At 41.6% G+C, this 27,408-nt stretch overlaps 1 long non-coding RNA gene across 2 annotated transcripts in view; it reads left to right on the forward strand.

Moving 5' to 3' along the window:
* The window catches only part of LOC118150892 (uncharacterized), a 46,604-nt gene extending 23,263 nt beyond the window's left edge, over nucleotides 1-23,341 (forward strand). The window contains exons 5-7 of one of the 2 annotated variants that reach the window (XR_013531926.1): nucleotides 3,210-4,282; nucleotides 18,635-20,147; nucleotides 21,675-23,341. This is a non-coding gene — a long non-coding RNA (uncharacterized LOC118150892). The remainder of the gene's footprint in view (nucleotides 1-3,209; nucleotides 4,283-18,634; nucleotides 20,148-21,674) is intronic. The other variant, XR_013531927.1, reaches the window with a different exon arrangement.
* Nucleotides 23,342-27,408: the final 4,067 nt, after the last annotated feature.

The following is a 27,408-nucleotide window of genomic DNA, read 5'->3' on the forward strand; positions in this document are numbered from 1 at the left end:
CTCTTGAGACAGACCTACTTCCTGTTCTTCCTCTGTGCAGGACACACTTCCTCTGTTTCTCCTGTGCAGAACACACTTCCTGTTTGTCTCCTGAAACAGACGTACTTCCTGTTCTACCTCTGTGCAGGACACACTTCCTGTGTTTCTTTAGTGCAGGACACACTTGCTGTTGATCTTCTGAGACAGACGTACTTTCTGTTTTTCTGCTGTGCAGGACACACTTCCTTTGTTTCTCCTGTGCAGGACACACTTTCTGTGTTTCTCCTGTGCAGGACACACTTCCTGCTGCTCTTCTCACACAGACCTACTTCCTGTTCTTCCTCTGTGTCGGACACACTTCCCGTGATTCTCTTGTACAGGACACACTTGTTGCTCTCCTGAGACAGACCTACTTTTTGTTCTTCCTCTGTGCAGGACACACATATGTTAATTCTCTTATGTGGGACACACTTCCTGATTCTCTCCTGAGACAGACATACTTCCTGTTCTTTCTCTGTGCAGGGCACACTTCCTGTGTTTCTCCTGTGCAAGACATACTTCCTGTGTTTCTTGTTGCTCTCCTGAGACTGGAGACTTCCTGTTGCTCTCCTGAGACATACCTACTTCCTGTTCTTCCTCTATGCAGGACACACTTCCTGTGTTTCTCCTGTGCAGTACACACTTTCTGTTGCTCTCCTGAGACAGACGTACTTCTTTTTCTTCCTCAGTGCAGGACACATTTCCTGGGTCTCTCCTGTGCATGACACACATTCTTTGTCTCTCCTAAGACAGATGTACTTCCTTTTATTCGTCTGTGCAGGACACACTTTCTGTGTTTCTCCTGTGGTAGACACACTTCCTGTCACTCTCCTGAGACAGACAGATTTTCTGTTCCTACCCTGTGCAAGACAGACATATTTCCTATTTCTCACCCGTGCAAGACACACTTTCTGCTTTTCTTCTGTGAAGGACACTCCTCTTCTTTCAGCTGTGTGAATTACACACTTTGTGTGCCTCTCCTATGCAGCACACACTTTCTATTTCCCCTCTGTGCAGGACGCACTTCCTGTTTCTTTTCTGTGCAGAACACACTTCTTGTCTCCCCTGTACAGGACACATCTCCCATTTATCCTCTATGCAGGACACAATTTTTGTTCCTACCCTGTGTGAGACATACTTCCTGTGTCTCCTTTTAGCAGGACACACTTATTTTTCTTCCCTTATGAAGCACACACTTTCTGTTCTTCCCCTGTGCAGGCCACATTTCTTGTTACTCTCCTAAAAGGTGGACACACTTCCAGTTCCTCCCCTGTGCAAGACTTATTTCCTGTGTCTCTTCTTTGCAGGACATACTCCCTGTTTCTATCCTGTGCAGCACACACTTTACATTGCTGTTCTGTGCAGGACACACTTTTTATTGCTCTTCTGAGACAGACATACTTCCTTTTTCACCCTTGTCTTTCTTTTTCTTTGTTTTTTCCTCTCTCTGTCCTTTCTATTTTTTTCTGCTTTCTTTGTCTCCTTCCTTCCTTCCATTCTTTCTTTCTTTTATTCTCTTTCCTTTTTTTGTTTCTTTCTTTTCTTTGTTTTTTTCTTTTCTCTTCTCCTCCTCCTCCTTCTTTTTCTTCCTCTTGTTCTTCCTCTCTTGTAGAGTCAGGGTCTCACTATGTTGCCCAGGCTGATCTTGAACTCCAGGGCTCAAACAATCCTCCTGACTTGGCCTCCCAAAGTGCTAGCATTATAGGTGTGAGCCAATGTGCCTGGCTCAGCCTTTTTATCAATATTTGTAGCCACAGATAATTATTTCAAAACAAGTAAGTAATATTTCCCTCAAAAAAATCTTTGTCTTTCTTCTCCACCTCCCCAAATATTCACATAGTTTCCTGTTAAGAGCCACTCAGAGTGGTTGGCAACATATTAAGGGAATAATTAGGGAAGTTATAGGATAATTGTCTCAAACCTTTTGGAAGGCAGAAAGATTTTTATTAAATAATGGGACAGGCTGAAGACACCCGGTTCTTATCTTAGAGCATTAGGTTATAGGGTGAAAATTAGAAATAACAGAAACTTCCCCAGTTAAGTCTGTTTACCCAACATTCCTTTGTGACTAACTGTTTACTCATCTCCCTGTTGGGGAGGCCGAAGAGAGATTACCCATTAATGGCCTTTACTTTGGGCCCTAGAACCAAAAGCTTTTATCATTTGTAAAACCACTATTTTAACCATGTTAATTATCCATAAGCATGTTGACTTAGAACCTCTGTTACTAAATCTATACTGAACAAATGCGAGGAGAAACAGCTAGCAAGGGGTTGGATAGCTGCAATCGCCCTCTGGGAACACCTGATGACTTCCCTAGCCCATTTGATCACTGTGCTGTGTGTTTGAGTGTATTTATTCATCCACCACTGAGTCAGGGTTTGCAGAATAGACCTCCACAGGTGGTATCATCATCTCATTTTCCTATGGCATGTGAATTTCCATTGCAATGCTACATTCCCAAATAAATATCTTTTCTTTTACAGAGTCTTTCTCTGTTATTTAGGGTGACACCAGTTTATTTCAACACACTTAAATATTAAACCTTTACACATTTTTGTTTTCCATTGATGGCTTGATTTAAATCAGCATAACCTGTTTGTCAGGAAATCCTGATTAACAACTCTAAAAGTCCATAAAGGTGGTGTTCAAAGTTATTAATAAAGTTAAGAAAATGTCCAAGAATGATTGACTTTTACACACTTTCGTGAAAGAAAACTCTGCAGAAATAAAGTTTTAAGACATTTTGTCGCCTACCTGACGTGCGTGTCTCAATACTGATTTGTTTGCATAATAAAGTTGAATTCTTTTTTTTTTTTGAGATGGATTTTCACTCTTGTTACCCAAGATGGAGTGCAATGGCGCGATCTCGGCTCACCGCAACCTCCGTTTCCTTAGTTCAGGCAATTCTCCTGCCTCCGCCTCCTGAGTAGCTGGGATTACAGGCACGTGCCACTGTGCCCAGCTAATTTTTTGTATCTTTAGTAGAGACGGGGTTTCACCATGTTGACCAGGATGGTCTCGATATCTTGACCTCGTGATCCACCCGTCTTGGCCTTTCAAAGTGCTGGGATTACAGGCGTGAGCCACCGGGCCCGGCCTAAACTTGAATTCTTAACTAATAAAATTGGAGAGAATTATCGTGGGATTTATCAACATACTGTGCTGAGATTTTTTTTCTGTCTTTACAGCATTTATATGAGAAGAGGCTTAAAGAAACCAACAAAAATAAACGTTTCTCTTTTGGAAGTGATTATAGAAAAACCACACCCACCACGATGATGTGATTCAAAGCATTTGGAACCTACAATTCATACTGGATATGTCATTTTTTTAGGATGAGCTTTATGAGCTGGAAAAGAAATGACTTTGATACCAGAGTAAAATACAAAAAATCTAATTAGAAAAGTTTTTAAACAACTTTTATTTCTAGTCTTTGGAGACTAACAGAATGACTTGCATGGATATCCTGTGTAAAATGTTGGATAGCAGAAATGACAGAATCTAAGAGCACATTAGTTAACAGTCTTTACTACTGAAACCCCAGTCTGTGTTGAGAATACAAAATGGTAATCATGTACGCATTTTAGCACTGTTGTTTTCTAACCTCACTCTCAGCGATGCCCAGAGGCTACCCTCATGTCTTTGGGTAGTTTTTTATTCCCATTTTTATTCTTCCCACCCACCCTTAATCTCCTGTTGCCTATGAGAGCAATGGTGGCCAACGTCTTGTACAACATTAGATGCCAGAAGTAGGAAATTGCAAAGCATGTGATGTAACTGTTTTCTGTTTGTCTTTGCATCCACATTTGCACTGTGATCACACAGCAATTTACCTTGATTGTCTGCATAGTATAAGGACCACCTCCGAGCTAACAACGTTCTTTGCTTTATTTTGAATCTGTCTTCACCATCTGTAATTTTTGGCATACTATGGCTATTTCGATTAAGTGGATGCTCCTTTTTGCTATCCTATACCCGTATTTTTCTTCCGCATTTTTCCCATTTATTTTTTGTTTTCTTGGGAGTCTTCTTCTGTCACCAGGCTCACTGTCACATTGTCTTACCAATCTCAGGTTATCCTCCCACTTCCGCCTCCCGAGTATCTGAGACTACAGATGTGTGCCACCATGCCCAGCTAAGTTTTTTGCATTTTCTTGTAGAGATGGTGTTTCACATCTACAAGATGTTTTCCAGGCTGGTCTCAAACTCCTGGGCTCAAGCGATCTTCTTGCCTCAGCCTCTTAAAGTTCTGGGATAACAGGTATGAGCTACCATGCCAGGCCTGCATATTTTCATTCAAGCCCTTTTTTCTATTGAAGTGTCCACCCTACTCGTGTTGTGTTTGTGTGAATGTGTGTGTGTGTGTGTGTGTGTGTTGTACTTCCTGCATAAATGTCTTCTCTCTGAACTTATTCTCCTTTTCTGTCTCTGGTACCTCACTCTTGCCCAAAAAACTTGAATTTCTCCATAGAAGTTACATTTTCCCCATAGAAATTAGAATCTCTTTATTTTTCAAAGGGGATCATAGAATTCAGAATCTCTTTACTTCATGACCAGCCATAAGAGCTGAAAATATTACTGTAGCTCCCCACTGCCTTTCTGGGTAAAAACTAGCTCATCTCCATATTTCGTTTAAACCCAAATGAACTTGGTAGAAGTTGACTCAAGTGCATGGTTACTGTAATATTAATTTGGTAAAATTATGCCTAAGCATTTTCATAGAAACACAACTGATCACAGCAGCAAGTATGCACCTCTCACTCTCCTTAATTACAGTTAGATGTTGCATTTCCATCTTTGTGTATTTGTAGCAAGAAAGTTACACAGATTTGGAATATAAGTGTAGGCTAGGAAGAGGTGTCACCAGTCATTGACTCTGAGAAAGGTCCCTACAGATGCTGCCTGAAAAGCATTTCAATCAAGAGGATGCTGTATCCGGAATTCCAGTGTGAATTCATGCATCCAACACAATCCAGGGGAACAGAGACTCAGAGAGTTTCTCGGAGCTTCTTGGTGGTATCTCAACACTCTTGTGTATCCAGGTAATGCAGGTAGACTATTTCACTGACTAAATTAGGTCCTCTTGTGTCCGATTTCTCTTACTACTAACTCTGTCTATATGAAGCATTTCTTCAAAAGTTTTTTGGTCTTCCTCACTTGCACATCAAACATGCAATAAAACAGAATATCAGTGATAATAAAACATGAATTGTTTATAGGAATGGCCTTTCCCTTATTCCTCAAAGAGATGATCACTCATAAGAACATTTGTTTGTCTATCTATCTATCTATTGATCGATCGATCGAGACAGGGGCTCACTCTGTATTCTCTTGCCTCAGCTTCTCAAGTAGCTGAGATTACAGGCGCACACCACCATGCCTGGCTAATTTTTGCATTTTTAGTAGAAACAATGTTTCGCTTTGTTGGCCAGGCTGAACTTGAACTCCTGACCTCAAGTGATCTGCCCATTTCAGCCTCTCAAAGTGGTGGGATTACAGGTGTGAGCCGCCATGCCCAGCCTGCTCATAAGAACATTTTTTGTGTAGGAAATCTCGACTTGATGGTGGCTTCAACCTGTCAAATGGCACATGGATAGAAATAAATGAAACCTAAGGTCAAAGTCAAGATCCAAGTATTCTGATGGTCAGTAGCAGACTCAGAGTTTTCAAAACAAATATAGAGTCAACAGCAGGGGTCTCAAAAGTAAGGAAGCTCACATGCATACCTGCCCCAATTTCGATCCTCTGAGCTGTACTGTAACATAAGGTGGTGAACGCTTTATTCACAAAAATGTTAATAACTTAATTAAGCAAGATATATACAATGTCTGACACACAGTAATTATTTAAACATCATCCTGGCTAAAAAATAATGTTTTCTTTTCAAAAGAAATAATTCAGAATTTTATTTTTTAAAGTTAACTACCTGCTGCATGCTTTCAATTATATGATGTTCTGGAAAGGACAAAACTTTGGAGACAATAAGATCAGTTGTTGATATGGGTTTGTGGAGGAGCGATATAAATAGGTGGAGCACAAAGGATTTTAGAGAACGTTAAACTATACTGTGTGATAGTATAGTGTGGGATGCATGTCATGGATTTGTCAACACTCTCAGAATGCACAACACCAACTGTGAACTTTAACTGTCAACTTTGGGTCATGATGATGTGTCAGTCCCATGAATTGTAGCAAATGCACCACTCTAGTGGGAGATGTTGACTGGTGGAGGCTGTGTCTGTCTGGGGGCATGGAGTATGTGGATACTCTCTGTACTTTCCACTCAATTTTGCTGTGAACCTAAAACTGCTCTAAAAATAAAGGTATATTAAAAATAATAATATGGTGGTTGAGCACGGTGTCTCACGCCTGTAATCCCAGCGCTTTAAGGGGCTGAGGTTAGCCGATCATTTGAGGTCAGGAGTTCAAGATGAGCCTGGCCAACATGACAAAACCCTGTCTCTACTAAAAATAGAAAAAATTACCCAGGAGGGTGGTGTGCGCCTGTAGTCGCAGCTACCTGCGAAGCTGAGGCACGAGAATCACTTGAACCCAGGAGGAATAGGTGGAAGTGAGTGAAGGTCATGCCATTGTACTCCAGTCTGGGTGGCAGAATGACCCTACATCTCAAAATGATAATAATAAAAATATGGCGGAAATATTGCTTGAAGCCTTGGCAAGATGATGAGACCCCATCTCTATATAAAATAGAAAAATTTGCTGGGCATGGTGAAGTGCACCTGTACTCTCAGCTACTCAGGAAGCTGAGGTGGAAGGATTCCTGGAGCTTAGGAGGTTGAGATTTCAACGAGTCATGATCACAACACTACACTCCATCCTGGGAAACAAAGCAAAATCTCATCATGAAAGATAAATTATTACTACTACTACTAATAATAATGAACACCTACATGCTTGATGGAAACTTTGATGTCTATTAAAAATTCTTGACCAGGCATGGTGGCTCACGCCTGTAATCCTGGCACTTTAGGAGGCTTAGGCAGACAGATTGCTTGAGCCCATAAGTTCAAGACCAGCCTGGGCTACATGGCAAAACTTCATCTCTATTGAAAAAAAAAACTTACAAAAAATATTGGTGCGTTGTGGTGGTTGCATGTGCCTGGAGTCTCAGGTACTTGGGAGGCTGAGGTGGGAGGATCAGCTGAGCCTGGGAGGTGGAGCTTGCAGTGATCCAAGATTACACCACTGCCCTCCAACCTGGGTGACAGAGCCAGACCCTGTCTTAAGAAAGATAAAAAATATCAGTGTCTTAAATCATTTGGCAATCAACATCAGGGATTAACACCATTAATTTCAAATTCTTTGTTGATTCTCTCCATACACTCTTGATGTCTATTGTATGATATAACAACTCTAAGTGTAATGAATACAAGATTAAAAAAAACTTCTCAATATTTTCATCTAAAAAAGAAAGCTATAAAGTAAGTCAACACCTCTTTAAGAAAATCACTTAAATGTTTGAGTAAATTGCTATTTGTGCAAATTGAGCTGTGCTGGCAGGTCAGTTTTGACTCACTCGAAGTGATGTGTGTGAAACAAAGCCTTCCTGTATTTGAATGTTCACACTGCAGTCTAACTGGCATGCAGTTGACATTGTGAAACAAAGCCTTCCTGTATTTGAATGTTCACACTGCAGTCTAACTGGCATGCAGTTGACATTGTGAAACAAAGCCTCCCTGTATTTGAATGTGTACACTGCAGTCTGATTGACATGCAGATAATATTGTGAAACAAAGCCTCCCTGTATGTGAATGTGTACACTGCAGTCTGATTGACATGCAGATGACATTGTGAAGAACAGTACCCATCATGTAACAGGGTATCTCAGAGGTGCAGGGAGGCAGAAGGATATGTTGAAGATCGCATGTTCACTGAGCTTTAAAGCTGAGATTAAAGTGCAGGTCTGACTAGCTTGCAAGTCATGTTGTTTGTGCTACCTCAGATATCACCAAACTGTTCTTTTCTCAAGGTTGGGTCAAGGTTGGACAGAAGCAAGCAGAAGTTTTAAAGGTTGGGTCCAGGTTGGACAAGCAGGAGTTTTAATCCTCTGTCTCCATCCTTGTATGCTTTTGTGAGCCAGAAAGGACTGTGCAGAACCCACAGGCCAGGGCCACCTTGAGTAGGACTGAAGTCACACAGAGCATCGATGCAGCCAGCAGACTTGCAATGATGGCTGTCACCTGCTCTCCAGCCTCGTCCCAATCCACAGTGTTGACAGCTTTCACGTTCTTTCTTTAAGATTGAGTGCTAACCTGCAGATGTCTCTTGGATTGGGAGCTCGGGCTGTGACTCCTAGTGCTAAACAGAGCACCTCACTGCTGAGAACGAGGAGGTCTCAGTGTGAGGAATAAGGGAATGAAAATCGAGGGACCCTCTCCTGTATCTGAGAAGGGCTTTGGCTAGCACTGTTTCAGAGGCATATGGAGAATTTAGGGACAATAACTTCTGTTATTTATCCTGTTGTCCAGACCATTTATTCTTTCTATTTCTATGTTTTTATGTATGTATGTATATATGTATCATCTATGTGTGTATGTATGTATCTATCTGTCATCTACGTGTGTATGTATGTATGTATCTATCTATGCATCTCTCTATACATCTCTCCGTATGTCTGTTTTCAGGTTGCTGATAAAGACATACCCGAGACTGGGTAATTTATATGGGAAAGGGGGCTTATTGGACTTACAGTTCCGTGTGGCTGAGAAATCCTCATAATCATGACAGAAGGGAAGGAGGAGCAAGTCCACATCTCATGTCTTACATGAATGGCAGCAGGCAGAGAGAGGGCTTGTGCAGGAAAACTCCCCTTTTTAAAGCCATCAGATCTCATGAGAATTATTGACTATCATGAGAACAGTGCAGGAAAGACCTGCTCCCATAATTCAATCACCTCCCACTAAGTTCCTCCCACAACACATGGGAATTGTGGAACTTACAATTCAAGATGAGATTTGGGTTAGCACACAGCCAAACTATATCACTATCCAGCTAGCTACCAACCCACTGAGCTACCTACCTATCCACCCATCCATCCATTGATTTCATCTATGTATTCCATCTATCTAACCATTCATCCATGTATTCCATCTGCTTATCTCTGTATCTAGCTACCATCTATCTATCCATCCATGTAATCTTTCTCTTCTTTCTTCTATCTACCTATTTTATCTATCTATCCATGTATTTATCTCATCTATCTGTTAATTATCCATTATCCATCTCATCTATCGTCTGTCATTCATTCCTCTGTCCATCTATATGTATCTCTACCTCTCTAATTAGGTATTTCACCTATTTGTCATCTCTATCTATCTCATCTATCTCTATCTATCTATCTCTATCTATGTATCTATCTTTCTTCTCTCTCTGTCTCTCTCTCTCACCACCCCCCCGCCCCCACTCCATATCTGTTGGTAAAATTTTATCACTTTTCTAAGCTACTGTGTGGAAGTGACCACGTGAAACAAAGTAACCACTACATTGTCAACAGAAGGCCCTGTGTAGGATGTATTTGCAATGAGTTCCCCTTTGTCTCACTCCGGGAAGTGATTGAAGCCATTTGGCGTTTAAGTCACCTAAACTGCGATTCCATTTGGACTTAATCAACATTTCCATGTAACTCTGCAAAAACTACAAGTGGCTCTAGAAACTCTGGGATATGCATTAGCTAGAAGCAATGATTAACTTAACATTTGCATGGTATAAATAAAACGTGCCATGGGTCATTGTGTGTTTGTGTGTGTGGATTCCAACTGTAGTTGCATCATTAATTTTTAAAATGACTCTGTCATGCATTTGGGGACGGTTACTCATTCCGTATGATTATGTGATAGCCATCGGTTAAAAGGTTTTCAATATTTAAACAATTTCCCTTAATATTTTAATTCTATAACTGATGATCAGAGAGCTAGAGAATTTGGATTCTGAGTTGATTCCATTGTTTCAAAAGCACCTATTGGAATTATGCTATTTTAAGTGGAAGTTTATTTTTTCATGTGATTGGAATCTCCACATGCTTTGAAAAAATGAGCTGTGATTCATGAGTTTCCCCATAACATATTCCCCAAAATTGAAGCTGGGTGTCCACCAAGTATTTTCAAACCCAAGAAGCCATGATAAAGAAGACTTTATTTAATTTTACCAATAACCAAAATAAGTATAGGTAGATGTTTTTCTTTGTACACCAAATCCTGCACAGCATGAGTAAAAGCATAAGTCTGTCTGCTAACATGTAATGAATGTAAATAAATCAGATTCACATAGCATATGAAACAGGGAGTTTCAAAGAAAAATTTTAAAATCCCTTTCCACTAAGGTTACCTTATATTTTCACCTATTCGTTTACTTCTCATATCAGTGTTTCCCTCCAAATCTGATAATTCTTTCCTTTACAAAAAAAAAGTGCTTCATTTTCTTTTATCTCTGAACCAGTAAGTTTTGTTTTTTCAATGAAAGAAAATCTCAAAAATTACTCTCTGTTCATTTTCCTAGGGTTTCCAACCCAGCTGTTTTTTCCGTTGATGTAGATGTGCACGTGGAATTCTCCTTCAAAAATTATATTTCATGTGCTGCTCCTGAAGCATTACAGGTGTCTGGTGAGCTAGCAGGAGGTAGTAAGATTTTAAGAGCTTTTTACTTTTTCCCTTAATTCATCCAACTCTCGAATCTCACCCATGATAGTTAATTCCCTACTACTTATTCTAAAGATTCATTGAGCAAATCGGGGAAACGTTTATTTTGCTAAAATACTCAGGGTATTTCAGGAATGATAATTATTCCTCCCTTTTCAGCTCTTAAAAACACACAGAAATCCTGTTTACATCACTGAATGCTGGACAAATATGTCCCATGGAAGCTGTAGTAGGTTGAATGGCAACATTTAAAATAAAACTTCACATCTTAACCACAGAACCTTGGAATAGGCCCTTATCTGGGTATTTGCAGATGTAATCAGACGGGATCATCTTGGATTATCTGGGTGGGCCCTAACTCCAATGACCACTGTCCTTCTAAGAGGTATCCTCTTGGGGTCACATGCAAAGCAGACAGCTTGTTCTTGGTGAACACAGCACACTTGTTTTTTTTCTTCCTCATCTTTGGGCTTCTTCTTGGGAGTATAACTTTTATAGCCAAGCATCAAAGTGCCCCGATGGCGGTCAAGCATGGTGACTCGTAACTGTAATCCCACCATTTTGAAAGGCCAGTGTGGGAGGATTACTTGAGGCCAGAAGTTCAAGCCCAGACTGGACAGCACAGCAAGACCCCATCTCTGTTTTTTAAAAAGAGCTCCACTGGGAAAATTCTCTTTTTTCACTTGCTGCCAGCATCTCCCTCTCAGATCTTTGGCACTCTCGGCTGCATAGAATATAAGCATGCTGCCCTCTCTCTCTTGCTGTTTCTCTGTGAGAAGACCCTAGAAACCTCGCTCACACCCAAAGCCTCACGTAGATTGCAATGTGCCATCTCTTTCCTCTCTTCTTGTACCTTGTTATTACTTCCTAAAAGGACTACAGATGCTGATTCAAACACTGACTAACAGTATAACCCCATTCACAGAAAATCTCTACATTGTAGTTTGTTTTGTTTTATTTTTGAGATGGAATTTCTCACTCCATTGCCCAGGCTGGAGTGCAGTGGTGCAATCTCAGCTCACTGCAACCTCTGCCTCCCAGGTCAAGCCATTCTCGTGCCTCAGCCTCCTGAGTAGCTGGAATGACAGGTGTGCACCACTATACCCGGCTAATTTTTCAACCTTTAGTAGAGACAGGGTTTCCCCATGTTGGCCAGGCTGGTCTTGAACTCCTTACCTCAAGTGATCCTCCTTCTTGACTTCTCAAAGTGCTGGGATTACAGGCATAAGCCACTGCGCCCGACCTGGAAGTTACAATTATTAACAAGATAAAATGACAGATAGGTCACAGGTATGAAAATCAAGACAAACTCTTTTTTAGCATCCTCAGGTTTTGGTAGACATGTATTCAACTTTTGGTCAAGCGTGGATGCCTATTTTAAGAAAATATTTACTTGGAGAGGACACAGAGAAGGTAAAGGGGTTGGCGAATGCAGATGGGAAGAATGTTTAATGTCGCTTGGGGAGAGTGGAGGCAAGGCCTGCGATCTAGTCACGGGTTTTATGAGAGCATCATTAAAAGACGGCATCAGAATCCTTATTGCCTGTCTCCACAGATGTTGAAAGCTGGGGAGAGAGGAAGCTGCATTGTCTTATTAGAATGGAGGCAGCTACAGAGGCACATGAGCGATTTCTTCTATGAAAACCAATCAGCAGTGGGATCTCTAGAGCTCTTTGCAAGCTCCCTTCCAACCGTGTATTTCCACAGATGTGCCCCAGGTTATAAAATCAGCTTCAGGACGAGGGTTCCCAATCCCTTGGAGCCCACTTAGACGTGCATTACAGAAAACGACAGTGGTCCTCAACTCTGTCTTTGAAAAATAAATATGGTCCTAATTATACTAATTACCTTTCCAAACCAGGGGTTTTATCCATTTCATCTTTAGGATGTGTCTGGGAAAGGAAAACCCTACATGTGGAAGTCATTTCTCTACAACTTACTAGGTGACCACAGTCTTCATTTCATCAAACCATTTTTCTACAGTAGCCTCATAAAATTCCCAGAGATACCAGGGTGAGGAGTGACTGACCATTTGCTGCTCGGGTCCTTCCTTGGTTGGTTCCATTATAGCCCTTCAAGGATAGAGCCGCCAGGCAGTGGCTCATGCCTGTAATCCCAACACTTTGGGAGGCTGAGGTGGGTGCATCAATTGAAGCAGAAGTTTGAGACCAGACTGGCCAACATGGCAAAACCCCATCCACACAAAACATTGAAAAATCACCTGGACGTGGTGGTGTACACCTGTAATCCCAGCTACCTGGGAGGTTGAAACAGGAGAATTGCTTGAACCCGGGAGGTGAGGTTGCAGTGAGCCAACATCACGTGACTGCACTCCAGCCTGCATGACAGAGTGAGACTCTGCACTGTAAAAAAAAAAAAAAAAAAAAAAAAAAAAAAGGACAAAGCAAAAGAAGACCTTCATAGTAATCCAACTTCTTTCTCAGAGATGTTGGTCTGAAACAAGAAAACAAGAATGAATCAGTAAAGTTGATTTATTGGAGGCTGTGATATGATTTAATCACACATGATTTAATCTTCCTGTCCTGTGCCTTGATTCTATATAGCTTCTGGATCAGCCTGCATCATTCCAGCTCGCATAATGCCAGGAGCCAAGTGGAAGCTTTCACCATCTCTTACTTTCTTCATTGCAGCATCCTGCTAACTGGTACTGCCTCAGTTCCCAGCCTTATTCTCCTCTAGTGCAAAATCCTCTTGACACTGTGGAAGATGAGACTGTAGACCTGACCGTAGGGAAGAGGAGATTGTAGGCCTGACCTTAGGGAAGAGGAGATGGTAGACGTGATCATAGGGAAGATGAGACTGTAGACCTGACCATAGGGAAGAGGAGATTGTAGACCTGACCCTGCTGTGCTCCGAGTAGAGCCATGTCATGGTTTTCCACTGTTCCTGGAATACAGCACAAGCTTCTGATCTTGGACTATGAGGTCTGAAACGTCCGCTACCTCTCCACCTTCAGCGTCTGCCACCATTTACCTCATTCTGTGTCTCCCAGCCACACAGGGTTTCTTACCACTCTTCAGGGTTGCTTTGCCCATTCTGCTGCTGAGCAATGGACTTGCCCGTAGACATGCATATAAGCCAATGCTAGGACACTGCTTTGGGGGTTTTGGTTTTTGTTGTTGTCAAGACAGGGTCTCACTCTGTCACCCGGGCTGGAGTGCAGTGGCATCATCTTGGCTCACCACAGCTTTTGCCACAGACTCAAGTAATCCTCCTGTCTTAGCCTCCGGAGTAGCTGCGACCACAGGCACACACACCATGCCTGGTTAATCTTTAGATTTTTTGGTAAAGACAGGGTTTTGCTGTTTCCATGTTGGTCTCCAACTCCTGAGTGCAAGCAATCTGCCCGCCTTAGCCTCCAAAGCACTTGGATTACAGCTGGGAGCCACCATGCCGTGCCGTACAGTATGTTTTTTTTTTCTTTTTAGCACTTTATTGTGAGGTCAACTGGCAAGGGGACAGGAGGCAGGGCTGAAATCTGTCTCTCTGATCTGGGGGTTAGCTTAAATGTTTATGGGTTAAGAAGTATGTGACTGGGCACAGTGGCTCATGTCTGTAATGCTAGCACTTTGGGAGGCCAAGGCAGGAGGACTGCTCAAGGCCAGGAGTTCAAGACCAGCCTGGGCAACATGGCAAAACCACATTCTACAAAAAAATGCAAAAGCTAGGCAGGTATGAGGATGTATGCCTGCCATCCCAGCTACTCAGGGGGCTGATGTGGGAGGATCAATTCAGCCTGGGAGGACGAGACTGCAGTGCGCCATGATCACGCCACTGTAATCCAGCCTGGATGAAAGAGCAAGAAACAAAACAGAAAGAAGTATGTGGAAGTGCTGCTGAAGTAAGTTTTAATTAAAGGGCTTTAGAGTCGGCTATTTATAGCAAGGTATGGAATAGTGGATTTCAGCACAAGCTTCTGAATAGGTTTCTGCAACCTGGTTACGGTCACGCCCAGGTGTTTTTGGTTCCACATTGCCCAGGCTGGTCTCCAACTCAGGTGAGCCTCTCACCTCGGCTTCCCGAAGTGCTGAGATTACAGCCATGAGCCACATGCCCACTCAATGAAAGTGTTTCCTATTCCATTTTAAGAGAACGCTCTTTCGTTTAAATGCACTATCTTGCTTTTTTTCCTTTCTTTTGAGATAGGGTCCCACTCTGTCCCCCAGGCTAGAGTATGGTGGTGTATCCATAGCTCACTGTAGCCTCGACCTCCCAGGCTCAAGCCATCTTCCTGCCTCGGCCTTCTGAGTGCTGGGCCCACAGGCATGAGCCAGGGTGACTGACTTTGTTCTTCAAAGAAGTATATACTGGAGCTTTTGTAGCATCAGAGGAGTAAAACAAAAAGCAATGACGACAAAAGAAATGTGTGGGGCCAGACGTGCCTTGAACTAGTATGAGACATAAATTTACATGCTAAAGAAAACCATCCAGCATAGCTGAAGCCTGGAAACCACCCAGTGCAGCTGAAGCCAGGATCCCCGAGTGCCGCTGTCTCACCTCCAGACCAACAGTCTCCTGTCATCCAGCCTTCACCTTCCACTGTCTCTCCGGCATTTCCCCTGAGATAGCTCAGTGGCATCTCCAACGCACGGCTTACAACACATAGCTTCCTCCATCAGATTTCTGCCAGTGGCACCAACATTCTTCTAATAGCTAAAGCAAAAAAAAAAAAAAAAAGAGAGAGAGAGGCTCACACCTATGACCTATGGCCCCAGTTACTCTGCAGGCTGAGGCAGGTGAGGTACACCTATAGTCTTAGCTATTTGGGAGGCTGAGGTGGGTGGATCGCTTGAGCCCAGGAGGTTAAGGCTGCAGTGAGCTATGATGGTGCCACTGCCCTCCAGTTTGGGTGATAAAGTGAGAAACTGTCTCTAAAAGAAATAAATAATAAAGATAAATAAGTAAAATAAATTTAACAGAGTTTAATTGAGTAAAGAAGGATTCACAAATTGGATAACCCACTGAACCAGAGCAGGTTCAGAGAGATGCCGGCACTGTCTTATGGTGAGAGGAGGTTTATGGACGAGAAAAGGAAAGTGACAGAAAGAGCCATATTCATTGCAGCTCACCACTGGCCTTGTCTGAGCATGGTTTGGACAGTTGACTTCCTTCGGACAAAGCTTTGTGATTGGTACAAGAGGAGGTTCCTGCTTACACATCCAGTTAGGTTAGAAACTTCTAGGCAAACCTTAAAATATGTCAGGAGGCAGCTTTAGGCTAAGCTTAATTCAACACATCTTTTGGTGCTCAGCTTAAGTAAAGCTCTTACCTTAAACATGACCAGTCGAAGAACAGGGCTGTGCCTGTGTAGTCAGACCTGAAACTTCAGCCGTGTTTTGGAAAACAGTGACATTTGCCCCAAGTTACCGTGAAGCCCGCAGCTGTGGTCTGGGGTGATATTATCCATGTTCAGGGTGACCTTCATGATGCAGGAGCTCCACTGTTGCACAAGGCCCTGTCATCAGAGAGACCAAAATATATGCCCCTTTAGCAACTAAAACAGGCCTGGAGGTTACGGAAAGAAAAGTTAGCTACGGCTAAGAGTTCACAGAGAGACTTGCGTGCTAACTTCCTCAATTCCTATGGCTGTAAGAGAAACCTCACTTCTGCTAAACTCCCTAAGAAGTGGAGCTACCAGGCAAATTATCAGACCCTTCTAACTCTCTTGTTTTAAACAGGGTCTCGCTCTACAGCCCAAGCTGGAGTGCAGTGGTGTGATCATGGCTCACTGCAGCCTCAACCTCCTGAACTCAAGTGATCCTTCCGGGTCAGCCTCCTGAGTACCTGGGACCACAGGTTCATGTCACATGCTCAACTAATTTTTTTGTGTGTATTTTTTGTAGAGATGGAGTTTCACCATGTTGCCCAGGCTGTTCTCAAACTCCTTAATTCAAGCAATTTGCCCGCCTCAGGCTCCCAAAGTGCTGGGATTACAAGCATAATCTACTGTGCCAGACACCTTGTAACGCTTGACAACCCAGACCACTATTCCCACAGGGGACCAGCCTTACACACGTTCTTTCCTGATAAGTAACTGCAGCCCTTACTTCAGGTTCAGCACCGCATAGAGGCTTCACACAAACTGTCTTCACACACGAAGCCAAATTTCTTTTTTCTTTTTGGATATGCAGTTCCACTTTGTCACCCAGGCTGGAGTGCAATGGTGGAGTCACAGCTTATTGCAGCCTCTACCTCCCGGGCTCAACCGATTCACCTACCTCAGCCTCCCAAATAGTTGTTACCACGGGCGCGTGCCACCATGCCCAGCTAATTCTTTTATTTTTATTTGTTGTACAGACGAGGTTTCACCCTGTTGCCCAGTCTGGTCTCAAACACCTGAGCTCAAGTGATCCACCTGCCTTGGCCTCCCAAAGTGCTAGGATTACACAGGCATGAGCCACCATACCCTACCTCATTTTAACACAAAAACATAGCCCTAAAGTGGACATGGGACATATGTTATGTATATGTTTACCCATCAGGCATGCAGTCAGCTCCCCTCATAAATATGTATAGTTCCCCCCAAACCTGCTGGATATGCATGACTCCATTGTGTAATATGATCCCTATGAGGCATGAGGCCCCAGCCTCTCTTCCCTCTTCAGCGAGAGAGAGAGCACCTTCTGTTTATGCCAGGGACTCTAACTTCACAGTCTGCAACCCAACTTCACCAATGCAACTCTCCTTTCTATTACACTCTTTGGTCATCCTGGTGGTCTTCTGCAAGACAGCTCCAAACTTTGCTTAAGGCTGCTGTAGGAGAGCAGAATAAGTCACCCCAAAAGATATCACTTTGACATAAGGGTTATTTTGAGCTGAAGACAATTGAGAAACAAGATCTGCTAAAAGAAAACTCTCGTAGGGGTTTTTTATACAGATTATTTCATCACCCAGTTGTTATGTTTAGAAACTATGAAAAGGTAATATATACTGGGGGCCCTGGGAACTGCTTAGGGCCAACCTGCCTCTCATTCTATTCAAAGTCACCCCTCTGCTCACTGAGATAGATGCATATGTGATTGCCTCCTTTGGAAAGGCTCATCGGAAACTCATTAGAATGCAACTGTTCCTCTGGGACCTGGAAACCCTCTCCCGGCTTCGAATCTTCCTGTTTTTGCTTGAGTCTCCCAGCCTTTCTAGACCAAACCAATGTACTTCTTACATATATTGATTGATGTCTCATGTCTCCCTAAATGCATAAGACGAAGCTGTGCTGCAACCACCTTGGGAACATGTGGTCAAGACTTCCTGAAGCTGTGTCACGGGCACATCCTCAACCTTTGCAAAACTTTCTAAGTTCACTGAGACCTGTCTCAGATGTTCTGGATTCACATACCCATTAGCTGTTTTCCCTGATGCTCTCCCTCCTCCCACCCTCCACCTTCCCAATGGCCCCGGTGTGTGTTGTTCCCCTCTTCGAGTCCATGCGTTCTTATCATTCAGCTCCCACATATAAGTGAGAACATGCAGTATTTGGTTTTCTGTTCTTGCGCTAGTTTGCTGAGGATAATGGCCTCCAGCTCTATCTGTGTTCTTGCAAAGGACATGATCTCATGCTTTTTTTACTCAACACGATATAAGCAAGTCAGGTAAGGGAGTGGAAAAAAAAAATCCCAAAACTCTCTGCACTCTTCTATTTGCCTAAAAGTAAGCTTAGACTGTTAATTACCAGAGACATAGGCCTAGAGAAATCTACATGTAAGAAAGCTTACTCAATTTCCCATTCATTTCCCTCCTGTATTTATCTTCCCAAAATTTGCAGCTGCTAGAAGCTTAAAAGGCCTTTTTCTTTCTTGACAAAGGTATTCTTGGGTGATTTGTTCTATGCCCTCCAAGCTCTAACCACATTTTTGAGTTACTCGTCACTGAGTTTCACCCCATGTGGATGTGCACGGCATGTCTGAATAAACTCTGTTTTTCTTTTGTTCTTTTGTCAGTTTAATTTCCAGGGCGGTAGCTGGAGAATTGAGAAGGAGAGAGGAAACAGTTGTTATTGTTGTTGTTTTTCCTTCTGCTCTGCTGGCACCCTGTGGAAATTCTTAAACATTTTGGTTAGGAAGAATTAATATCGTGAAAATGGCTATACTGCCCAAAGTAATTTACAGAATCAACGCTATCCCCATCAAGATACCATTGACTTTCTTCACAGAACTGGAAAAAACCACCATGAACTTCATATGGAACCAAAAGAGAGCCCGCATAGCCAAGTCAATTCTAAGCAAGAAGAACACAGCGGCGGGCATCACACTACCAGATTTCAAACTATACTACAAGGCTACAGTAATCAAAACAGCATGGTACTGGTACCAAAACAGAGAAATAGACCAATGGAACAAAACAGAGGCATCGGAGGCAACACAACATATCTACAACCATACAATCTTTGATAAACCTGACAAAAACAAGCAATGGGGAAAGGACTCCCTGTTTAATAAATGGTGTTGGGAAAACTGGCTAGCCATGTGCAGAAAGCAGAAACTGGACCCTTCTTGACACCTTACACTAAAATTAACTCCAGATGGATTAAAGACTTAAACATAAAACCTGGCACCATCAAAACCCTAGAAGAAAATCTAGGCAAAACCATCCAGGACATAGGAGTAGGCAAGGACTTCATGATCAAAACACCAAAAGCATTGGCAACAAAAGCCAAAATAGACAAATGGAACCTAATCAAACTCCACAGCTTCTGTACGGCAAAAGAAACAGTCACTAGAGTGAATTGGCAACCAACAGAATGGGAAAAAATCTTTGCAGTTTACCCATCTGACAAAGGGCTGATATCCAGAATTTACAAAGAACTCAAACAGATTTACAGGAAAAAAACAAACAAGCTCATTCAAAATTGGGCAAAGGATATAAACAGACTCTTTACAAAAGAAGACATATATGAGGCCAACAAACATATGAAAAAATGCTCATCATCACGGGTCATCAGAGAGATGCAAATCAAAACCACATTGAGATACCATCTCATGCCAGTTAGAACAGTGATCATTAAAAAATCTGGAGACAACAGATGCTGGAGAGGATGTGGAGAAATAGGAACACTTTCACACTGTTGGTGGGAGTGTAAATTAGTTCAACCAGTGTGGAAGACAGTGTGGCGATTCCTCAAGGCCTTAGAAATAGAAATTCCATGTGACCCAGCAATCCCATTACTGGGTATATATCCAAAGGACTATAAGTCATTCTACTATAAGGACACATGTACACGAATGTTCATTGCAGCACTGTTTACAATAGCAAAGACCTGGAATCAACCCAAATGCCCATTGATGATAGACTGGATTGGGAAACTGTGGCACATATACACCATGGAATATTATGCAGCAATCAGAAATGATGAGTTTGTGTTGTTTGTAGGGACATGGATGAATCTGGAGAACATCATTCTCAGCAAACTGACACAAGAACAGAAAATGAAATACCGCATATTCTCACTCATAGGTGGGTGATGAAAAATGAGAGCACATGGACACAGGGAGGGGAGTACTGAACACTGGGGTCTATTGGGGGGAAAAGGGGAGGGCCAGTGGGGAGGGGGAGGTGGGGAGGGATAGCCTGGGGAAAAATGACAACTGTGTGAAGGGGAGAAAGGCAGCAAAACACACTGCCATGTGTGTACCTATGCAACTGTCTTGCACGTTCTGCACATGTACCCCAAAACCTAAAATGCAATAACAAAATAAATAATAAATAAAAAAATAATAATAAAAAAAACGGAAACTTGAGACAAATGAAAATTGATGGAGTTTCATTGAGCAAAGAAGAGAAATGATTAAATTGGGCAGCCTCCAGAATCACAGCAGATTTAGAGAGACTCCAGGGGTGCCTCGTGGTCAGAACAAATCCATAAACAAAAAAAGTAAAGTGACGGACAGGAACCAGAAGTGCGGTACAGAAACAGTGAGTTTGCTTCCAGCTTGGCATTGGCACTTGCCTGATTTAAACCTACAGTTCCCAAACCCAGTCTGTATTGTGCATAATTATGGAAAAACTCATTAGTCGCAAATGTGTCCAATTCTGTGTGCTCTACTGTTGGTTATCTCAGATAACATTACATTAACATTCCTAAAGTACTGCATCTTAGAGATTTTCTAGAGCCAAGACACACAGGTAAGGACAAGACTAAGAAATAATTTATATTTTTAAATACTTCAAAAAAATTACCACAATACTTTTAGCAAAACTCACACTGAAATTGAGCCAAGAGAAAATGATCAATGGATGTTAAACCTGGCACTGAAAGTTTGATAAGAACCAAGATATTGGCTTCCTCTCAAAGTATTTCCCATAAAATTGTTAATAATTTCAAATTAATAAGTAATGAGAAAATAAGTAACTTTACAGTGGAGAAAACGGGAAGATACCACTTAATCAAGTGATGATAAGTGTTTAACCAATGTACTGTTGTTCACTATTTTGGTTAATTTTCATACTTTGCCATAATTTAAAATGCCATAATGAACAACTTTTGGCATTAATAATAGTTCATTTTCTCAAGACTCTGTCTCTAAAATATATTCAAACATACACAATAAAATTTATTTTTAAAAACAAAACAAAGTAAGTGGGAGCGTAGCATCAAAAACAATCGATACTGTGGACTACCAGTAGGGGCAAGGGTTGAAAAACTAACTATTGGGTGCTATGTTTAGTGTCTGGATGAAGGGTTTGATCATATCCTAAACCTCAGCATCACACAATACACCCGGGTAACAAATCTGCACATGTAGCCCCTGAATCTAAAATAAGAGTTGAAAATTTGAAAAAGAAGGTCTAATTTGTGGTCTGGCCAGCACTGGAGATGCAGTCAAGTAGACAAAGACCCCAGTTACTAAGCGGATGGCATGCAAAGAAAGGAGAGGAACTGCATATGGTATTTTTCTGACTTTCTCAATTGCTTGTAACTATTAGCTCATTTACGTCTCAGACAAACCGTGTCCCATGGTTATAATTCTCTTCACTTCACAGGTTGACCAAGAGCAGTTTTCAGTGTCCTGTACTATCAGAACACGTTAGTTTCTGTCCACTTAGGTCCTCCAACCTACCCACCATGGAGTCCATCTCTTCCACATTGTCCCCATATAAGCCATGCTTGCTGGTGCCAATGAAATCGTCGGTGGTGGGGAGAGGTACGTGCACGTGAAGAAAGGAGAAGAAGAGGAGGAAAGGTTCCTCACGGTGCCTGAGAAGACATCAATGACACTACTTGTGAATTTTCAACATCTATGAATGTGAAAAACAATGTGTTTTGGCTTCTCACAGACGTGACGTCTTTCCTTCTTCTCCATGCTGCAGAAGATAGAGTGGGTCCACCCAAGGGCTCCATCCTGCATGAAATGGATTCCAAGATCCTCCAGCACCTCAACTGCTCCCCAACCCCTTTGGTGATGCTACTGAAATGGTTTCTATAAACTTCATAAAGTCAATCAGAGAGGAAGGGATGGGGAGAAACAAAATGAACTAAGCTTGCAGTATACTCATCTTTGATCCTGAGGTCAATTTGCTTTCTATGTCTTCCTATTAGTTTGGTAACTGTTTGTCCTAGAATCACATAGACCCTGTTACGGGATGATAACAAAACATTATGAAATGTTAAGTTTTCTATTTGCGGTAACCTCTCAGGTCCTACATACCAGAAAAACTACTGATGTCAGATGCTCTCAAGGACCCTATGACAAGCTGACTTAACAAAGCATGCCATTTCTATATTCTGATTATTTCATTCCCTCTTACCCCAACCTATCAGTGACCCCAAGACCCTCCATGATTTCCCTAAAAAACCCAGCCCAGAACTCTTTGGAAAGATAGATTTGAGACCAGGCACAATGGCACACACATTGTAATCACAGAACTTTGGGAGGCTGAAGCAGGCAGATCACCCGAGGTTAGGAGTTCGAGAGCAGCCCGGCCAACATGGTGAAATCTTGTCTCTACTAAAAGTATAAAAAGTAGCCAGGCATGATGGTGGGCTCCTTTAATCCCAACTACCAGGGGGGCTGAGGTGGGAGAATTGCTGAACCCAGGAGGCAGAAGTTGCAGTGAGCTGAGACTGCACCACTGCACTCCAGCCTGGGCAACAGAGTGACACTCTGCCTCAAAAAAATAAAAATAAAAAAGATGGATTTGAGGTCTCCTCTCATGTTTGCACCGATTGTCCTGAAATTATTAAATTCTTTCTCTGCTGTAAACCCTGCTATCTCAGTGTATTGGTATGTTACTGTGCAGCAGGCATATGAACCTGGTAGTCCTGTGAGACCATCACAGTTCTTTTGATTCTCAGATGACGGGACAGCTGTAGAATATACTGCAAGCCAACACAGACCTCCCATATCATGAAAGTGCAAAAAGTCAAATCTAGCTCTGTTTGGTTGATGTTCTCACTGTTCATGAAGCCTCAAACTATAGTCACACCCTGAAAGATATCAAGAGATAGTGGTATGGAAGTCATTTCTTAGCAAGATCAAGAGTTTCATGAGCCATGAGCCAGGACAAACAGAAATGCCTTGGCATTTGCACACTGTAGGTTCTCACAAAAGGATACAGGGAACTCGGCTGACCCACTTTTACTTCGATAATCCATGTGCATCAATGGTAAGTCCCCAGCTACCCAGGGAAGCACACACCACAAATGCCATTTGTTGGGAAATTTTTGCTCTGATGAAATGTCAAAATATAAAAAAGAAAAATAAATGAATTTAAAAAACAAGACTTGTGTCATGGTGTCTTGAACAGTGACCCCTCAGAATTCATGTTCACTTGAAACCTCAGAATGGGACCTTATTTGGAAACGGGCCCTCTGGAGATTTAATTAGTTAAGAGGTGATCATTCTGGATTAGGATGAATCCCAAATTCAGTTAGGCTGTCCCTCTAAGAGAAGAGGAGACACAAGCACAGAAGAAAAGGCCATGTGGAAATGGAGAAATAAGACCACCAGCCAAATAAGACCTCCAGTGTCTGGAGCCACTAGGAGTGGGAGGAGGCAGAAAGGATCTTTCCCTAGAGCCTCCAGAAGAAACTGGATACCATTGTAGTAGATTGAATGGTAGCCCCCAGAAAGATATGTCCATATATTTAAAGCCAAGAACTTGAAATGAAGTCATTAGTTAGGGATCTGAAGATGAGGTCATCCTGGAATTAGGATGGGTGAAAACAGAACCACCATCCAGGGATGCAGATTCAGCACAAAAATTAAATAGGCCAGGCCACATGGCAAGGGCTGTCCCTGCTTGAAGGTCACGGGACTAAGAATGAAAAGCCCCTTCATTGGGGGTTCTATCCTCCAGACGTGTTGGGCTGGGAAAATTCAACCCTTGAAAACAGATAGCTATAAAAGGCACTGATTTCTGGCCCTGAATCCTAGAATGTTGCTCTTCTGCTTTAAAGGTCAAATTAAAGCCGTCTCATCTGAAGGCTTCTCACATGCTTTGGAATAAATAGAGTGAGAATAGATAAATACAGAAATAAATAAAACATTATCCTGGCAGAGGGCAGATTGTATTCCACATTATCCTCCAGAAGGGCAAATACAATAGAGAGATGAACTTGGTGGACAGTTCTCCTCACATGAGGTTTCATGTGTGCGGTTTTGAACTGGGAGTTTTCACATAAAAACACGGGCGTACTTTCTTACCGTCGGCATTTTCTGTCGGGAGAAATAACTTTTTTCTCGTCTGTCTGCGGTGATGCTGTTGTAGTGCAGGTTTCTATTGGAAAATTCAGCTTATTTTTTGTTTAATTTATAGAAGGGTGTTTGAAATATTCTTTATACTTGGCATATAAAGGACACTTTTAATGTACAGAAAAATTTTAGTGTAAAGAAATGAAAGCAGGGGAGGAGAAATATGAGGGGAAAAAAGAGCGTAAGAAGCAAGATATTGCAGCCAAAAGTCACAGAAAATGTTTAGCGATGGAAACCATTTCCGTTTCAGCTGCCACTGCGTGGAAATGACGGGAAGTAGAAACTTCCTCATTTCTCGTGGTACCCACAGGGCCAGCCGCCGTGGTTGATTTTATGTTCCGAGGCCACGTCAGGAGTGTGGTTGTTTACTGTGACGTTTGGACAGAAACGGAAGCCAAAGGAAGGAGGCGCCTTCCGTGAGGAGAGTCTCGGGGGCGGCCTTGGCTGGGCCGACTCCTCTGTGAGCCTCCGCAGCAATGGCTGGGACTCGGGCTGGGGCCTGGGAAGCACGCGGTCAGCCTGGGTTCGGGGACGCTTCTTGCTGATGAGTGTCAGCGCTGAGATATGTACGAATCAAGTCAGGATGCCCCTTCACGAAGTGTGTGCGTGTGTGTGTGTGTACATCACTAAATATATGTGTGTGTGTTTACCATCACTATATATACCTGTGTGTGTGTACATCCAGACTGCATGTGTGTATCTGTGTATATACATCACTAAATATATGTGTGTACCATCACTATATATACCTGTGTGTATACATCCAGATTACATGTGTGTGCAGTGTATACACATCACTAAATATATGTGTGTATACCATCACTATATATACCTGTGTGTGTATACATCCAGATTACATGTGTGCACAGTGTATATACACCACTAAAAATATGTGTGTATACCATCACTATATATACCTGTGTGTATACACCCAGATTACATGTGTGTGCAGTGTATATACATCGCTAAATATATGTGTGTATACCATCACTATATATACCTGTGTGTATACATCCAGATTACATGTGTGTGCAGTGTATATACATCACTAAATATATGTGTGTATACCATCACTATATATACCTGTGTGTGTATACACCCAGATTACATGTGTGCACAGTGTATATACATCACTAAATATATGTGTGTATACCATCACTATATATATACACATGTGTATACATCCAGATTACATATGTGTGTGTCTGTGTATATACATCACTAAATATATGTGTGTATACCATCACTATATATACCTGTGTGTATACACCCAGATTACATGTGTGTGCAGTGTATATACATCACTAAATATATGTGTGTATACCATCACTATATATACCTGTGTGTGTATACATCCAGATTACATGTGTGCACAGTGTATATACACCACTAAATATACGTGTGTATACCATCACTATATATACCTGTGTGTATACACCCAGATTACATGTGTGTGCAGTGTATATACATCGCTAAATATATGTGTGTATACCATCACTATATATACCTGTGTGTGTATACATCCAGATTACATGTGTGCACAGTGTATATACACCACTAAATATATGTGTGTATACCATCACTATATATATACACATGTGTATACATCCAGATTACATATGTGTGTGTCTGTGTATATACATCACTAAATATATGTGTGTATACCATCACTATATATACCTGTGTGTATACATCCAGATTACATGTGTGTGCAGTGTATATACACCACTAAATATATGTGTGTATACCATCACTATATATACCTGTGTGTATACACCTAGATTACATGTGTGTGCAGTGTATATACACCACTAAATATACGTGTGTATACCATCACTATACCTGTGTGTATACACCCAGATTACATGTGTGTGCAGTGTATATACATCACTAAATATATGTGTGTATACCATCACTATATATACCTGTGTGTATACATCCAGATTACATGTGTGCACAGTGTATATACACCACTAAATATATGTGTGTATACCATCACTATATATATACACATGTGTATACATCCAGATTACATATGTGTGTGTCTGTGTATATACATCACTAAATATATGTGTGTATACCATCACTATGTATACCTGTGTGTATACAGCCAGATTACATGTGTGTGCAGTGTATATACATCACTAAATATATGTGTGTATACCATCACTATATATACCTGTGTGTATTCATCCAGATTACATGTGTACGCAGTGTATATACACCACTAAATATATGTGTGTATACCATCACTATATATATACACGTGTGTATACATCCAGATTACATATGTGTGTGTCGGTGTATATACATCGCTAAATATATGTGTGTATACCATCACTATATATACCTGTGTGTATACATCCAGATTACATGTGTGTGCAGTGTATATAGACCACTAAATATATGTGTGTATACCATCACTATATATACCTGTGTGTGTATACATACAGATTACATGTGTGCACAGTGTATATACACCACTAAATATATGTGTGTATACCATCACTATATATACCTGTGCGTATACATCCAGATTACATGTGTGTGCAGTGTATATACATCACTAAATATATGTGTGTATACCATCACTATATATACCTGTGTGTATTCATCCAGATTACATGTGTACGCAGTGTATATACACCACTAAATATATGTGTGTATACCATCACTATATATATACACGTGTGTATACATCCAGATTACATATGTGTGTGTCGGTGTATATACATCGCTAAATATATGTGTGTATACCATCACTATATATACCTGTGTGTATACATCCAGATTACATGTGTGTGCAGTGTATATACACCACTAAATATATGTGTGTATACCATCACTATATATACCTGTGCGTATACATCCAGATTACATGTGTGTGCAGTGTATATACATCACTAAATATATGTGTGTATACCATCACTATATATACCTGTGTGTATACATCCAGATTACATGTGTGTGCAGTGTATATACATCACTAAATATATGTGTGTATACCATCACTATATATACCT

Source organism: Callithrix jacchus, chromosome Y (assembly GCF_049354715.1).
Source record: "Callithrix jacchus isolate 240 chromosome Y, calJac240_pri, whole genome shotgun sequence".
Lineage (NCBI taxonomy): Eukaryota > Metazoa > Chordata > Mammalia > Primates > Cebidae > Callithrix > Callithrix jacchus.